The sequence below is a fragment of the Paroedura picta genome, chromosome 10 (assembly GCF_049243985.1).
Source record: "Paroedura picta isolate Pp20150507F chromosome 10, Ppicta_v3.0, whole genome shotgun sequence".
NCBI classification, from domain to species: domain Eukaryota; kingdom Metazoa; phylum Chordata; class Lepidosauria; order Squamata; family Gekkonidae; genus Paroedura; species Paroedura picta.
The window spans coordinates 63884176-63902325 of record NC_135378.1 but is presented as its reverse complement, the minus strand read 5'-3'; the positions used below and the strand labels follow the sequence as shown (position 1 = coordinate 63902325).

The following is an 18150-nucleotide window of genomic DNA, read 5'->3' as shown; positions in this document are numbered from 1 at the left end:
ATTTTTAAATAGTCTGGCATCTATATACATAAAGAGTGATTCATACTTCTGACAACATGCTGAAGGTTCTGAAGGCTCTTATTGGTGGAATCTCCCCTCCTCCAGGGCCAATTGCTGCTCTTGCTCAGGATTTTGCACCTCCCTCCTCCCTTCAGGCCTGCTGTGAAGGGAGCCTTTAACAGCCCCTGACTGAAGCGAGGAAAGCATTTCTGAAAGCAATGCAGGGGCGTCTGTGGGCATGGGCATGCATCATTTTTGAGAGGGGTAAAGCTTTCTCCTTCTGCCTAATGGTTGGCTGGAAGGGAGACCACAGAAAAGCCCCTTCTCACTTAAAATACCACTGTGACAAGCCTTGCTGCTTGGAGGCAGATGCAACCAAGAATATCTTTTCTCCACAACTCTGAACATTTGAGGCCTGCCACACAAAGTTGTTTTGCAGGTGAAACTGGATGTTGTTGTGGAGGTTCTTTTGCCTCCTGTTTCATCTGCAAAACAACCCTTTGCAGTAGGCCTCAAGTGTTTCAACTCTACAACAAGCTGCGTGGGAGGCCTTAAATGTTTATTCTACATAACAATCCTGTCCACACTCCAAAGCAGCTGTTTCTGCCTAGGGAGCTGATCTTTATAGTCTGGAGATGAGCTGTAATTCCAGGAGAGGAGTCAGGCAGGGAGCCTCTTTCTTTTCTTGGAGGGGAGGGGGAGAGGATTCAAAAAAGGCAGAGGAGGGAGGAAAAATCCAGGACTGACAGAAGTTGAGATAAATTAGGGGCTTCTCCTTTAAGGCAAGTGTGTCACATGACCAGGTGTAGCCTATCAGAGGTTCTCTACCACGGAGCTTTCTTTCCCAAATGCATATTGAGGATTTTCAGCACTCTGAGATATCGCACAATAAAGGTAGGGTCACTCCGGATCAATCTTTCTTGCTGCAGAAGGAAAATTTAAATCGCCCCAAATCCAAACGGAAATCGCATTCTGTGTAGAGGGCAGGGACTGAATCGATCTGGTGTTGGAATAAAAGCTCCGTGCAGTTTACACCCTGGTCTCAACCAAATGCCTGGTGGAAGATCTCTGTCTTACAGGCCCTGTAAGGCCCATTTTACAGCTCCATCTTTCAGGCCCTCCATCTTGCATGGCAAAAAAGGGCAGCACAACAAAGGCGGCTGATGGATACTTTTCTGTTGTTTATTTTAGTTAGTATGCAAGTTAATCTGTTTTCCTTGGACCATCGAAGCACTTCAGAAAGAGACTGTATTCTTAATGAGGCTGTCTCAGCTCCTCTCCCATTGCTCATGATCTCTATGAAAGGGTGGATTTGGTCTTGCGATGGTTTTTCAATGCTTTGACTTTGCCAGCATATATTGATCTTTAGACTACTCTGTCCAAGGACAGCTTCATCATTAATTGCTAAGTGATCTGCAAAACAATTAGAGACCTCCTGGTGGTTGAACAAATGGATGAAATGAGTCGTCTGTCTAATCAGATACAGCTGGAGCTGTTGGTAGACCCAGTTGGGCTCTTCAGACCCATTTTTCACATCTCTCCATTTCTGCTCTTTTCATGCTTCCCGACATAGCTGTTTTCCATGAAACCTTTTTAATATGCGTGAGTGAAAGAAAGAAACATAATGGAAAAGAATGCTATTCTGCTTGACAGGAGAGATAAAGACACAGTTAATTAATTTATTCTACTCATTTATACCCCACCTTTCTGCTCAATGGGGACCCAAAGTGGCTTACATCATTCACCTATACTCCATTTTATCCTCACATAAATCTGCGAGGTAGGCAAGGCTGAGTGCAGATGACTTGCCAAAGGTCACCCTCACAAGCTTCCGTGACACAGCTGTGAATGTGAGTGGGGGAGGGGGTCTCCCATATACTAGCCCAACACTCTGAACCACTACTTCATATTTCAATGTCAAAAAAAGCTGCAGTTTTGGACTAACAGAGGGCTGTTTTACAGTTGCTTTCCCCAAGTCTGCCCCTTCCCCTCTTAAAGCCACATGGCTGCCAGGCTACCCCAGCGCACCTTTCAGCCACCCCTCTTCATTCCTGGTTTTGTAGCATGATTGTTAATCTTCTTGCCTGTCACAGCTTTGGACAATTTTAGGCACTGGGATGGATCCATTGGATGGGAAGGCTGTGCTACCTGCCTCCTCTGAGTGGGAATCCCTTAAGGAACCTTAGGGTGGAGCCAGGTAGTGTCATGCTAGGTTTGAGAGCTGTCACTTTGCTCCACTCACAGGTGGCAAGGGTACCATGCAGAGGTCTGTGCCCATATAGGACCACTTGAGCTTGCCATTCCAAAAAGAAATGACTGTCCACAGTAAGGACTGGGTAGGGTTCCAGCAGTCAAAGATGCCTTGATTAATGCGCTGTGCCACACTAATGCTCTGATAGTCAATAAAGCTCTGGCCTGTTTCATTCCAACTTTGTCTCAGGGTGTGTTTTCATTCTGCCTCATCCTCTGCCTTAGGACCTCAAGAAAAGTACTTGTTCAGATTAAGAGCTAGCTTGGTATAGTGGTTAAGAGTGGTAGACTGTAATCTCGAGAACAAGGTTTGATTCCTTACTCCTCCACATGTAGCTATCTGGGTGAACTTGGACCAGTCACAGTCCTGTCAGAGCTCTCAGCCCCACCTACCTCACAGGATGTCTGTCGTATGGAGAGGAAGGAAAGGCAACTGTATGCTGATTTGAGACACTTTCTGTTCTCCCTAGAAGATTTATCCCCTTCCCTCTGGCCTGATTTTGAAGTCTCACACCACTACCCAAATTCCAATTCTCCCAACTGTGTAGGACTGCTTTAAGCTTATGCTTCACCTAGACAGATTAATCAAGACTGTGTTCTCTGACTAAAGTCTCCTCAGAGGAGACATGTTACAGCCAAGGCACAGAAAGGTCTATCTGATTCTTGTCAGAATCTTTTCCCTCAGCACATAGTTCTCATATAAGAGCACTTGGACCTGCCTGTCACTCTAGCCTTAATCTTCTGTTATATAAGGGAACAAGACATAATAATTAAAAAAAACTCTTTGAAAAATGACTAGCACTTCGTTATTTCCCCACTGAATTTCCCGGCACATATTCCATTGTCTTCCATTCCACTAGAAACAAGCAGCAATCTTAATGTAGGTCATAAGAAAGAGGCAACAAACACTTTGCAATGTTAGCATAAGCTCTGAGGTGTGATGCTGGTACAGCTCTACTGGAGTCCCTGGAGTTCCAATTGAGACTTTTCCTGTAGAAAAGAAAGATTTGACAGATTTATTCCTAATGTTCCCCCTTAAGTGTATACATCAGGGCTGGATTCAGTATTATTGAATAACCATGTTTATACATGACTAGTTGTCTGTTGAAAACTGCAGCTAACTAAGCAGGCATTATATTGACATACACTAACGGTTTAATATCTCAGTAGTTACATTCACTAAATAGCATTGATCCAGCAAACAGTTCACTTAGAAAGCAATTAAATGAAGCTGGGCATTTAGGTCTTCTTTCCTCTGAGTAGTATCTAGTTGCACATGTATCATGACATTATTGCATGATGTGTCGGCCCACACTTCCTTTTCATCATTGGATGTCAGCAATAGGATCTGGGCAACATAAAGTTCACCATGTTGCATCTCATGAAGAATCTGGGCAGGGCTAGGGCTGAAAACTAAATGAAGTAATGCATGCATTTGAAATACTTAAAAAAAAAAAAAAGATGTCAGGAGGAACCCATTCTTCACCCTGGTCCTCTTCTGGCCTTTCCTCTTTGGCATGATAGATGTTGTAGCTGAGACTTGTGCTTGCATTATGGAAATAACATCAGAAGGTCTGGGTCACAGGAAATAAGTTTAGGGACAGCTCCTTCCCACATCAGCGTTGCTTCTGCCTAAAATAGTAGAAGAGTTGGCTTTAATATCTTGCTTTTCACAGCCCAGATGAGTCTCAAAGCAGCACCTTCCCTTCTCTCCTCAACAGACACCCTGTGAGGTACGTGAGGCTGAGAAAGCTTCTGTCAGGGCTGCTCAATCAGAAGAGCACTATCAGGGCTGTAGCAAGCCCAAGATCACACAGCTGGCTGCATGTGGAGGAGTTGGGAATAAAAACCAGCTCTTAACCACTACACCAAGCAAGATTGGGCCTCTCAGAGGTGTAAGATTGGGCTTGTTCGATTTTTGGAAGCTAAGCAGGGTCAGCCCTACCTAGTATCTGGATGGGAGATCACCAAAGAATACAAGGGTCTTGATAAAGAGGCAGGCAATGGCAAAACACCTCTGAATGCCTCTTGCTTTGAAAATCTTACAGGGTCACCATAATCAGTTGTGGCATAACAGCAAAAAAGCACAAATTGTTGGAAGTAAGGCATAAGCTTGCCCTGAACTGGGTGGCCCAGGCTACTCCAGTTAGTCTTCAGATCTCAGAAGCTAAGCATGTTTGGCCCTGGTTAGTACTTGGATGATAGACAACCTAGGAAGCTACTGGTTGCTACACTGTGGCCCATTATGCATGGGGGGGATAGCGCACATTTGGGGTGGAATGGCTGCAACTAAAATCACCGATAATGCACGGAGCCGGCTGCAACCAGCCACAGATTCGGTGCATGCTGCTGAAAAAGCCGCGCTAGCGAAACGCGGAAGAGAGCGCAGCTTCCGGGTGACCGGGGTGCAACCAGAAGCGCCGCTGGGGTTGCCACGTGCATAATCAGTTACTCTGGGGTTTGCTGCCATTGCGTCCCATCCCGTGCATAAGTGGTTTGCTTGGCTTCTTCCCCCTCTGCGTTTTCCATGTGACCTGAAATCTCCATTTCGGCAGCTGTGCATAATGGGCCAGAGGGAGGCACTGGCAAACCACCTTTGAATATCTCTTACCTTGCAAGCCCCTTAATGGTGCTGCAACTTGATGTCCATTTTTACCACCATCACCCATGTATAAGATAGGTATGCCATCAGGGAATGCCTCCAGCTAGACCTAGGACTCGTATCTCCATGCTACAGCCACATTACAGCAATTTCCTTGCCAAAAAGAAATGTTAGAAGAAACCCCCTTATTTACCGAAGATACAACCAGCAGCAATAGGTATCAGTTACAAAATAATGTAGTTTTAAGTCTGGGGAAAATGTCCCTAATTACATGGGCGGCATAACACAAGCAGCCTGGGGAAATCCTTGAGACTCCTTCTGCCCAGTAAATGCTGGACAGACTTCTGTTCCAGCAGAGGGGATCCTTAGGGGAGCAGATGGTACTAGTGGATTTGAGGGATCCCAGCCAACATGATTCCAGGTGAATGAGCCGTCAGCCAGGCTCTTCTAAAAGGAAAATGTTAAACCCTGTTAATCCTGACATTGTTGCTTTGTGTTATGACTGACACAAAGTCTGAAAGCTTCTTTCATCAGTCACTAGAGCTGTTCAGAACTCCATTCCTCTTTGCTAGCCATCCATCGCCCAGGCAGCTTAAAAGCATGCCGAGAGGACCCCTCGTATTCTGCACGTTAATGAGGCTCTGTGGAAATTCGCTGGCACTTGGTAAATGGAGGTTCTGTTGAATTAAGGATGAAAATGAATAATGCCATTTGTGCTGTCATCTCTGAAAAATGTGTTTTTATATGAAAACCAATTTCACTCCACTACCTGAACTGTACTGGAAATGGTTATAGAGAGCATGTACATTAACGTCACAGGTCTTATCAAAAGAAAAGTCAAAGGTTTTGAAAGCTAGATTAGAAAATACTATGTATTTTGACTCTGCATTTGTACGACATACCATGTATGGGGTGAAAGTTTACTAAAGCTGTCCGGGGCTGAGGGGGAGTTAGTAGCGATTCATATTCCTTAATATTAATTCATTTATTATCACTTCTCAAAAATAAAGGACATGAATAAAATTTAAATTGAGTCTACTGAAACTGACTCAGGGTTCCCAGTCTTTTAGAACCCGTGAGCACTGTCACAATTCTGATCCATGGCTGTGGGCACAACCACAAAATGGCTGCCACTGGAGAGGGATCCAACCACATAATGGCTGCTGCAGATGATTGAGAGACAGAATTTCAGGAGCAGCTAGCCATCACTGAACCCTATGGAAATCAACAGAACATAATCAATAATCATGACCAAACTCCATTATTTTGCTTGGATTATGCTTCATGTGTTCTGACATAGTCATTCCTGCATCATTTTAAATGAACACATTGTTTTAAAGTATTTCCTCGCAAACACACACAATATATATTGAGCTAACTAAGAAACTCTCCTTAAATATTACCTGTCTGTCTTCATTTTACAGGCATTTAACACACCTGTACAAGAGAAAGGGGGAAGAATGCTTCTTCACTTATCTATCCCAGTCTTTTTGTCATCAACGCAGCTATTTTCAACCTACACTATTAGTTGTAACAGTGACAGTTGGCACTGAAGGACTGGTGAGCTCCTTGCACAGATATACAGTAAATGAGATCCTGGCCGGTTTTTAGTAGGACTATAAATTATTTTTCGAAACGTAAACAACATTTGATATGATGCTATTATCAACTGACACCTGAATTATAAAAATATAGTTAAATTGGAAATCGGTTTGATGACTTCAGTAGAAGTTACAGTTCCGTGTATTAAGCATTCTAGCCATGTAGCCCTACCATGCTTCATCAGAAGCAAATCTCACAGTGTTTTGAGAATATTACTCTTTTATCTGCACGGAAAAGTATAAAGCCACTGTGAGCACTATACCATAAACATCAAAAATAAAAAAGTCAAACCAAATCTCAGACTTGCAAGTGCTTAAAAGCAAAAGCCACAGGCCATCTAATCTACAGCGCCCCAATGTGGATTCAAGCTTTTAAACCTTCTTTTGAAAGTATCCAAACTGCAATCCTGCATATTCTTTTTGGAGCGCCTAGGTAAGGCTTTCTCAACCAGGGTTTTCTGAAACCCTGGAGTTTCTTGATGGCCCTGGAACGATTTCCTGAATGGGTGGGAATTAACTAATTTAGGAGAGGGAAGGGGGAGCCTGAAGAATGTTTTAGGGTAAAATGGTTAAAAAAAAGTTGAGAAAGGGTGGCTTAGGTACCTGACCTTGGCAGCTGTGTGACTAGACACAGTTATGAGTAGAGACACCAAGCCCAAGTCCCCATTCCCCTCCCACCAGTTGGAATAGCAAAAAGAAGAAATTCAAAAGCCAATTGCAATCAGAGGCACAATGGCACCACCATAATAAAAGCCATAAACACGGACAAAAACTTTTTCTGGCACACATGGGAATGCACTCTTGATGCTAGGCAAAAGCTGAGAGCGGTGACCTCAGAAATATGTATATTTTAGAAGGTGGGCTCCAAATCAGATCCTTTTGAAAGATTAGTTGGAGCAACACCTAATAGATTTCTCTTTGCCACCGAGCAAGCCTTTAAATTTTGGTCTTGTACAAAAGAGCTTTCCGCACAGTAATTTGACCACTGAGGAAGACCCCTCGGGGTCAAAACGCGTCTGGTCTATTCTGTCACGTGCAGTTAGATAGGTGTTGTTTTTACTTTGTCTCAAATATATTGAGTCAATGCACTTTGTTTAACAAATATTTGTTTAACAAATATTAAAGAATGTTTAATATTGTTGTTACAGCTCAACCTTTGGGTTTCCTACAGTTTTGCTTATCTGAACAAAACCTTCTCACAGTACCAGTGCTAAGGTTGCCATTCTTCAGCTGGGGCCTGGAGCTCCCCCAAGGATCAGTTCCCCTGGAGAAAAGGTCGGCTCTGAAGTGTGAATTCCATGGCATCACATCTCTGCTGAAGCTCCTCCCCTCCCAAACTCTACCCTCATACCACCCCTACACACACACACACACCATAGCCAGGAAGTTCATAACTTGGATTTGGCAAAGCTAGAAGCTACATTGCAAACTGCCCCCAACTACGTGTTCTTTGTTGAGGCCACAGTCTTGTGGAATAGCCTGCCGAAGGAGGTCAAAGAGGCTCTTGCTGCCTTATAATTCTTTAGAATGTGCAAGCATAACTGTCCGGGAAGGCAAGGTTATGAAGGAAATGGATTACGGTATAATGCAATGCTTCAGAATGGCGCTTTTAGAAAGGTATATCACTGTAGTCTATTGCACTGCTTCTTACACCCATTACCTTGCTTTTGCTGCTTTGTCATTTTTTTATAGTCCATTTTCATGGATTTTTATGGTAAACCATCAGGTGATATGTTTGTTTTCTTGTTTGCCTGCATTGTCTTCTCTTGTTGCAATCCTAGTCTTCTGTCTGTTGTATGTTTCATGCAATCAGATTGCATTTTTTTTTACATATTGCAATCTACCAGGAATCTCAATGAGAAAGGGCTATAAATTAAGTCCTTAAGTAAGTAAATAAAGTGGCCTATTGAGTTCACATCCTGCAATTGAAGGAAATTGCATTACCTTCAGAGACTAACATAAAGAGTCTTCTCAGTGCAGGTTCTGATGAGCTGTTAGCCAAGTGTCCTTTTCTACTGATGATTCCTAGGTCTAGGAGTGCATGACAAAGGAACTGGCCATGGGTTAACATCACAGTAATACCTTATGCTATCATTTTGATAGTCACAACTACACATTCTGTATCTGCCTTACTAAGAGATATAGCTCTACAGTCATGGCTTTCCATTGGTTCACACACTACATTTTCCCCACATAATCCCCTACAGCTAAATATTTGAAATGGAATTCATGCAAAAGAAGAGCAGCAAACAAGAAGCGTTGGGTTTTTTATACCCTGCATAACCTTCCTCACAGGTTAGTTTAGGGGATAAAATGGAGGAGAACAAGCTGCTTGAGAAAGCCAAGGTATCTATGAACTAAAATATTATTGTTGTTGTTGCTATTGTTGTTATTATTGTTATTAACCAGCATTCTCAGCCCGGCCAGCTCATGGTGGTTTACATAAAAACATTAAAACAACATAAAACCCCATAATAATGAATAATGCATTAATTATCACAGAAGATCTGCTAGATCAATAGTTCTGGCTTCAAGAATATAACACAAAAATAGCTCTTTGGTAACAGATCAGAGATTCACCTAGCTCAGCCTTCTGTTTCCATTGGCAGTCTCCCTGTGAGCTCTGGGGCTACTTAAGGTAACCAGAACTGTTTCTTGTAAAAGAGGAACAAGCCTTAGCCCTCCCTTTCCTTGAGAGCAGGTGTTCTCTCCAAGCTACCACTATGACCTCCAGCAGCAAGTGACAAGGAATCTTTCCATCCCTTATGTCCCCTGAAATCAAAATACAGGAGACAAGTGGCAGCCAGGACTCTTTCCAACTGGAAAATTGGTCCAGTTGAAAAAAGGCTTGACATTTTTCTTCATTTGTCAACTCTCATAGCTGGGCTGTACTGCATTGGGTCTGGGATGCTTTGTTCTAACTGATGAGGCAAATATTTCTATGTACAGAGGTGTCACATCATGGCATCATTGCTAAGGTCCCTAATTCTGAAAAACTATGGCATAGCTGTAAGAGTCAGCCCTAGTGTGAAATTTCAGTGTCTTCTCCATTTTACCCATTCTCAAGAGTTAAGCAGTTGAGAGCACTGATATTTCAAGCTGTTCTTGAGCAAAAGGAAAGACAGTTATTGGAAGGTATATTTTTCTCCATGGTAGGAGAGTTTCTTCTTACAACCTGACGCAAAAAATAACAGATGGGACTAATGTCACTGCAGAGCAAGAAGCTTAAATTGCAAACTATACGGTATAAAAATAATCTTCTTTTATGAAAATAAAATTGGATTTGATTTTAAGGAATGGTTATGCTTATCTCCCATGATCGTATATTCGATAACCCCAATCACAGGCTCATACTGGGCTAATGCCTAGAAACTAATACCCAAGTACTTAGAAAATGTCTGTCACAAACAGTGGAGAAGAGACAGCATATTAATGAGAGTAATTATATAATGCATTCTGTAATTACAGTTAATAATGTGCAATCATTTGATTAGAGCTCCAAAATAGACAAACTAAACTTAAATCCGTATGAATAATTACCTCCATATCCTGACAAAGATGATTTAGTTGTATTTCTACAGTTACAACTTGAATGAAATAAATCTTTTATATATGGTAGTCTAACAAATTGTTGTGCTTCGGGTTTGAAGGAATTGCATACCATGCCAGATAATCGGCTAATCTGCAAAAGTTGTTGCTTTCTTTTGAATTATGTTACATAATTATCTCCCTATACCACAGAGATGCTTAAGTACTCTTCTGTTCAGAACATGGCTTGTTTGTAAACAGTAAGTGTGCCCTTGACACCTCAAAAAAGGTTCAGTTGGTTTTGGAGTATGGGGAAATGGTTCAAAATATTCTGCACAAGCAAGTTCTCATACTGTTTTCTCCACCCCACCCATCATCTGTTCTTAAAGGAGGTGTTTCATTCCTACAAGTAGGTTAGGTGGAATCTGCAGAGCTTGTTTCTCTGATCTAGCCAAGCCCATTTTGCTGGTCAACGCAATGTTCATTGGAACCAGACCACAAATAATTTGTGCATATGTGCTGGCTAACTCAATTTTTATTGACTCTGGATTGTAAATGTTTTACCAAGGATTGTTTCCCTCCATCTGCTTACACAGCCCGCCTCCCCCAATACATCTCAAATGACAATCCTGCTAGAATGGGGAATGTTGAATGGCATTGCTTGCTAGTTGTTTCCCTCTTGCCCACTTGCCTGCTTCCCAAAGTTAAGTGGATTCCTGTTTATTTGTATTAATTAGATGCACTCAATTAGATGTTCTTGCTCTGCTTCCTAGGAACTGTAGCTTGATCCACTTAGCTCCGCACATGTTTTAATACAATGAATGTCATCAAAACTGCTTCCACACCAAGGATTTCCCACATTTCAGTCATCTCAGTGGTGGTGGTGGTGGGAGAGTTCATGTTTCCAGAAGACAGTGTCCTGTGTTTATTCACAAACCATGGACCACCTGTTTTTTACTCCCCCCCACAACCCCCACAACCCCCCCCCCAAAAAAAAAACTGTTCAAAGAACAATATCCTGGGTTAAATGCTATTGGCGTGAGAAGTTTCTTATGACTGAAGGTGCCCCTGTGTAACTTACTCTTTTTATGGTTGTTGATGACAATAAGGGGCAGTCTCTGTCAACAATTAGTATAACAGGATAGCCTGCCTTTTAGACGAGGGGGAGGGGAATCATTGGAGGTTCTGCAAATATAAGGAGGTTTTTGTTTTTGCAATTTTCCTATCTAATGTTACTCATGCTCATTAAAAAAAAAGCAGAAGAGAATCACAATCTGTCTTTTAGAGAGAGGGAAGAAGGTCATTGGAGGTATCTGCAAATTCATGGGTTTTTCAAGAGACCCCAGAACTGTTGAAGTGAAGGCCACCATGGCCCAAGCCCATATCAAGCAAATTACAAAGTATCACTCTCCATGTAAAGTACTATTTCATTTTGTCCATACAGAACCAACATTTTGTTGATGCTGCTTTTAAAAAGTAAATTGAAGTAAAACAGTTTGGAGTTTCCTGAGATTACAACTGATCTCCAGAGTAGATCATACCCCCTAAAAGAAAAGTCTTATTTATTAAAATGTTTATACCACACTTTTCCTCTTGGTTTAATGGCAGTTTTGGAGGACACCTATGGACAGTTTTGGAGGACATCTATGGCATCACAGCCTCTCCTCCCCTAAGTCTTGTACATGTATTATGTCTAAATTTTCTGGACTTTCCTAGGTCAGAGCTGGCACCACTAGGGACTTGAGTCTACTACTAGTGCATAATAGAGTGTTACAGCCTTGCAATTGGCCTTCCTTTCTATTCTAAGATCACAACATCCTGTCATTGACCATTTATGCACTGGGAACTTCCCTGCCCCAGCTCACGTGTGGGAACAGAAATCAGGGGTGGATGAGGTGCACTGGGCCAAATGCTTCCCCTTGTGGGTGCAGGAAGAAGTCGGGCAACCTGCTACAACTAAAACTCCAGCCTGTAGCCTGGCATGAATCCTCCAGTGCATAAACGGTCATTTTGGTATCCAGGGGGATGGGGGTATTAAGAATTGTGGAGGAAGGTTATTGGCACAGTTGTTTGTTATTTCTTTTCCCTGGAGAACAGGCACAACTCTGGGGGGTCATAAGATCCCACAATATGATGGGCTACATGGGGTCTATACTGGAGTCAGCTCTGCTGTATATACATCTTGTAAGGGAGTATGTTATCAACTGAAAAGTGTGTTTCCCAGTGCAAATAAGACACTCCAAATTTCTCTTTCTAAATAGATCTGTATAAAAATGCTACATATAAAAATGCAAATTATATGAAAGATGTTTGTATTTATTATTGTCAAATATAATAATGTTCATCCTTATTTAAATGGAGATTAATGTCATATAAATATAAAGACCTGGGAATTATGCATTTATTTCTCTACAATTTCAACATAATGGATATCATTTCGCCAGTCATTATATATTGATATGGCTCTGATTTTAAGAACAGCATTTAAAAAAAAAAAACTCCAACCCAAGGACTTACTAACTAATTTTGAGGCAAGTTCTATAAAATAGCAGCCAAACAACTGAATGTTTCAAAATAATGCTTGTAATGGCAATGCTGATGCAACCTTTATTACGGAGATATGAATAGCTATAATGAATGCTTCAACTGATGTTCTGGTGATTATTTTTTTTTTTTGCTGAAAAACCTTCTGAATTTGTCTGGCATTCAGAAAAAATTGCTTAATGTGGCCAAAATGTTTATTCAGCCATTATCATATTGACAATGTTCCTTTTATCCCAAAGGAAGTCAAATAATGAACAAATTCAAGCAAATGTGTGAAACATGTGCATATTTAGCATCTGTTAAGTTCTTTCTTGGCAGCATTGTTTTAAATGGGAAAATCAAGGCCAAGAGCTCGACCACCAGCTAAGAAGCAGTTGCTGTGAATCAGACATTATTGACTATTGTGTGTTTTGTAGAATTCTGTTAATGTTGAGTGTTATGGGGCATTTTCCCTCTTATGTTGTTTGGTATGACAGCAAGGCTTCTGTTACTGATGCTTATATTGTTCAGCTTATTTTATTTATTTTACAAAATTTCTATCCCGTCTTTCTACCATCAAAAGTGACATGTTTTAAAATAATTAAAACTAACCAACTCCCCCATCATTAAAATATACCAGAGGTAACTTACATACCAAAACATAACAATAATGCTTAAAACATTGGGGGGAGGGGAAATCACTGAAGGAAAGCCAAAAGAAGTCTTCATCTGCTGGTAGAAGATGGCAACAGAAGGGGACAGAGGAATATTCCTGGGGAGGGAATTCTAGAGTTTTGATGCCACAACCAGGAAGGCCTTCACCTGGGTTTCTTCTCACCTAATATTGGAAGAGGAGGGTTACCTGAAGCAGGATCTCCAGGTGGTAGTCAGGTGCATTGGTCTTTAAAGGCCATCATCCACCAGGGCAACCGATGCTGTTTCAGTCCCCCGATCAGACTTGAAGGGATCAAAACAATTTGCCTCATCCAGGAAAGCTTGAAGTTGTCCAGCCACCATTCATTCAATCATCTTGCTAAAAAATGGAACATTTGAGACTGGTCAAATGCAGCAATTCGGTTTCTGACCAGAACACCATGGAGATCCTACATCCAGCCTGTACTCAGGCAGCTGCATTGGCTCCCTATTGAATTCCAGATCAGGTTCGATGTTTTGGTATTAACCTTCAAGGCCATTCACGGCTTGGGCCCCATGTACCAAAGGGAACACATGGCTGACTATGCTCCTATAGAGCATTGCGCTCTGCCAACTCCAACTTGCTAGTGGTCCCTGGCCCTCAAGATGAATCCTTGGCCTCAACCAGGACCAGGGCCTTTTCAGTCCTGGCCCCAGCATGGTGGAATGAGCTCCTGGAAGATCTGTGGGCCCTTCAGAATATTTCTCAGTTACAAAGGGCCAGTAAACGAAGCTCTTCTGCCATGCATTTGGTTGGGGTCAATGCAGATCTTATGGTATAATATCTTACTAGCCTCCTCCCAGGGCTGGTTTATCCATGTTGCACATGGGCCCCACACTTCCAGGGGCCCTGCGCAATGCCTTACACTCCTTGGATCAATGCTCTCCCCTTTTCACTTTTTAAGGACACTCAGAGTGGCACCCCTTTTCACTGTGTGGGGCCCCTCTGCTCCCAGTCTGGCTGCTCCACTGCAATTGTATTCTGCTAGAGCCCTACAAATCTTTAAACTGGCTCTGGTGCTATGGGCTCCGTGAATCCTTAAGCCACTCCTGCCTTCTCCTATAAAGCCTCAAAAGAGATCCCCCCTGGAACAAATAAGACCTGAAGGGTTATAACATCTACAAGCAGGCTCTGCTGATAACTGGAATACTAGCCATTTTTATAATTTTAACTGCTGTTTTAGTGCTTTATGATTAATGTTTCCCTTGTATTTATTATGTTGTAAACTGCCCTAAGCTGGCACTCAGGAGGGGCAGTTATACAAATCTAAATCAATCAATCAATCATGATCTCCTTGGTCCAGGGTAGGATTCTTTCCAAATGGATACACCACAGCCTGTTTCAACAATGGGGCGACCACTTGTAAGAAGGCATTTAATTTATTTTACAAAATTTCTATCCCGTCTTTCTACCATCACTCCCAAACTCTTGGATCCAAATCAGCCAGCTACACCATGGGCATATTTAAGCAACCAGGAAGGGCTAATAAGCATACGGTAGGTGTTAGACCTCCATGGATCTTGTACAGACAGAATAAACTGAATAAAATGAAAACTATCCCAACATCACCTGGAATCGCCTACTGGGACATAATGACTACAGGCAGATGAGTCGAGGCTCCGCTGGGAAGATTAGAGGATTGATTGTTGCTGCCATCAACTGTATTGATTGTACTGGTTTGTAATGGGCCAAGAGTGATGGCATAGAAATTTAATAATAAATAAATAAAAACTTGACAGGTTTTATTGTTGCTAATGTAGAGTTCAAGTTGGATGTGAGAGATTTTTACCTACAAAGTTCCTAGGAGAACAGTCACAGTAGGTCACTAAGCAGCCACCTCCTTCTGCAGGCCAGATCCCTACAGGCCTCTGACCACCTGGATCGATTACAATGGCTTGCAGTGTTCAGACATAATGGTGGCAGATAATTATTGTGGGTTTTTTTTTTTGCCACAGTAGAGCACACTTTAAAATGAGATTTCACCTGTGTCTTACTGGACTTGTGCAGAGTCTTTGTCCACTGTTGCTCTTTTATCATCTGAAGCCTTTCGGTATATTAAAGGGCTACCTGAGCTGTAATAGCTCATAAAAGACATCTGGGAGTAATCATATTTATGCATAATTCCTTTATTAGAGTTCTGTTTCTTTGCACTGCTAACAGAAATGAAAATAATAAAATTCCCATGAGAGCAACTAATACTGTCTTCTCCCAAAACTCAGGGCAGCTAAGTACCAGCACGTAGCAAAGATGGAGTCATCCAGGCCAATTCAACCCCCAAGAGGACATGGATGAACTTTACTTTATAATCTTCTTAATGTTTCTTGGGGTTCAGAGGGATTTACATGGGAATTATTCATGAAGGTTTTTTAAAATAAAAAACATTCTGTTTATGGATTACCTTTATTCTCTGCCAAATTCTGGTTCATTTTTTATACAATTGATGTGTTCCATACTCATTCCAACTTAAATTGCACCAAATGAATTGATTGAGGTATTTTACCAGCTTTGATTGCAGTCAAAGTTCATTTATTGACCATTTATCTTGACAGCCAAGAAATATCCTCTTTCTATTTGATGCCGACAAATGAATTATTACAGTGGTAAACACTAAGGACTTGTTTAATTGTATAATTGGTAGTAAGGAAAAGGTTTCATTTTAAAAGACAACATCATTATCTGTATCTTCACTCTTGTTATCTTTACTGTTGAAAACCTGCTCCTGACTGTGTGTACATCTCCATCTGGATTGTACATTTTGTGCAGGAGAGACAAAAAGACAGCAAACACATCAACAGCTGCCCTGTATAAGTGTCACATTTGGAGGTTTGTCTCCAGAGAAGAATTCTTGGAAATAGATATTGAGCAACACTAAAACTAAAAAAATTGGTCCTAATGATAGTACCTGGCACCGTTACAGCTGATTGTGAGCTTAACAGATAGCGCCTCCTTTCTCTGTGAGAGATTTAATTTTCTTTCAGATAGTTTTATATGTGCCTGATGTCAGTACATATAAAGTCATTTGTCAGTATTTGGCTGCACTTGGAGTGAGAGGGAAGAACTGAAGTATCTCATGGGAAGCCAGCTATTTCTCACCAGTTCCTCAGTACTCTAAGTAGGACCCTGTCATGCCGCCAGAAATTGACAGAGCTAAAGTTCTTCCTTATTTGAAGATGCAAGCTGAATAAGACCAAGGATTTAATCAACTGTCTCCACCATTAAGGACATGGAGAGCCCAACAATATATAAGAAACCCTAATTGTATATGAAGATCCTAAGTGTGTTTCCAGGGGCAATGTTTTGTTTTGATTCTATGGATTTCCACGCCTGTTGCCCCCATTGCTTTTCCAGGAATTTTACTGATTTTTCCATTGAAATGTACATAGGATCTGAACTATACTGTGGTCCAAAGTAAGCTTTTGTACCCCTTCAAAATATATATTTACAAAACCAGGAGTGTGCACCCTACCAGCCAGTTTGGTATAGTGGTTAGGAGTGCGGACTTCTAATCTGGCATGCCAGGTTCGATTCTGCGCTCCCCCACATTTAGCCAGCTGGGTGGCATTGGGCTCTCCACAGCACTGATAAAGCTGTTCTGACTGAGCAGTGATATCAGGGCTCTCTCAGCCTCATCCACCTCACAGGGTGTCTCTTATGAGGAGAGGAAAGGGAAGGTGACTGTAAGCCGCTTTGAGACTCTTTCGGGTAGAGAAAATTTAGGCAGGGTCAGATCAAGGCCAGGTTGTGAGTGCCTCACCAGTTTTGTGAAATATAAACATGAATTAATCCATATTGGTTTCTGGTATGTTGTACTGTTGGTTTTGCCATTTTACTGTCTACCACAAGCAGGATTTTGTTTTTAAAATGCTTTGAATTCAAGCCTAGGACATTTCCCTATGAGCAGTATTGTGCTCCTCTAGCCCCTTTCTAAAATTCATGTCCAACTGTATCTTAGCCATTAGTCTTGGCCATGGAACATTTGAGTGGCAATAGCAGTTTCCTTTGGAGAGGACTTAAGTAGCATCAGAGAGCAATGCCAAAAGGGTCTATTCAAGACCCAACTTTGTTCTACTCAGTGAGCCTTCAGGAGACCATTCATAGGATTGCACCATCTTTAACCGCTCCTGCGGAACGGAATAAATAAAAGAGTAAGGGCAATGTGGGAGGAGATAGGGTGGGCTCTGTCTGGGATAAAAACTCAGGGGGCCCAATCAGGAGCCGTGAAGCCCCCATTAGCCGCTTGCCCAAGTCTCCTTTCTCCCTCCCACTTGCCCAAGTCTCCTTTCTCCCTCCCACTCCTCCTCCCCTCTTCTACCTTCCTTCGCAACATTCTTCCCCCCCACGCACTAGCGCCCGCTGTATTTCCCTTCACAGTGGGCTTTATTTCTAGTCAGTATATAAAGGTATAATCAGCATACACTTTTATTTCCATGATGCATTGCGATGACATAGTAATAATGGGCCAAGGCTTTAGAATACCATTGTATTTAGGAGAGCCTTTGAATTATTCAATCTGATTGGTGCATTTGTTCTTTAGTGGATGGAAGGCAGCTGTCTCGTGTGAAACTAAGGGGTCAAAAGGGGTGAATGTTATAGATTTCAGTCTCTAACAGGCCTGCACATTTTGGATCATGGACATGTAGGGAGGAAACATAGATTATGATACTGGAACTTTAAACAGGGAAAGGCTGAGTCCTTTTAAAAATAAAACAATATTTTGTTTGGTTCCTTATAAAAAAACAAACCATTTGTTAGTAAGATATGAAAATGCATAGTGATTTTTTAACCAACTGGAATGTTTGTGACAAAGTGTCTTTATGGACGCACTTTACTATACCATCCTTAGGTCATGCAGATCCAGTATCTTCAGCACATGGATGTTATAGATATTTTGTTTGATTGATCCTCAAATGAGCACAGTGGCTTTTTTTTCATGCACCACAATAATTTTTCTT

The 18150-nt window shown here is 41.8% G+C and overlaps 1 long non-coding RNA gene across 1 annotated transcript in view; it reads right to left on the bottom strand.

The window, feature by feature from the left end:
* Positions 1–2885: 2885 nt before the first annotated feature.
* The window catches only part of LOC143819188 (uncharacterized), a 74946-nt gene continuing 59681 nt past the window's right edge, over positions 2886–18150 (bottom strand). The window contains exon 4 of the long non-coding RNA XR_013224842.1: positions 2886–3882. This is a non-coding gene — a long non-coding RNA (uncharacterized LOC143819188). The remainder of the gene's footprint in view (positions 3883–18150) is intronic.